Source organism: Microtus ochrogaster, unplaced genomic scaffold (assembly GCF_000317375.1).
Source record: "Microtus ochrogaster isolate Prairie Vole_2 unplaced genomic scaffold, MicOch1.0 UNK13, whole genome shotgun sequence".
Taxonomy (NCBI): Eukaryota; Metazoa; Chordata; class Mammalia; order Rodentia; family Cricetidae; genus Microtus; species Microtus ochrogaster.
The window spans coordinates 1,980,871-1,981,087 of record NW_004949111.1 but is presented as its reverse complement, the minus strand read 5'-3'; positions in this window follow the sequence as shown (position 1 = coordinate 1,981,087).

Sequence of the window (217 nt, the reverse complement as noted above, 5' to 3'; positions counted from 1 at the left end):
TGTGGTCCAGACTTCTTTGCTCATCTTCTCCCTCTGTCTGTGGACCTTGGGAACTCAGTCCCTTGCTCTGACGAGGGTCTCTGTCTCTATCTACATTAGTCGCCTGACAAAGATTCTATGGTGATATTTGAGATAATCATTAGTGTGATAGTGGGGCAAAGACAGTTTAGGCATGTCTCCTCTTCTGCTCAAGGACCTAGCTGGGGACATCCCCGTG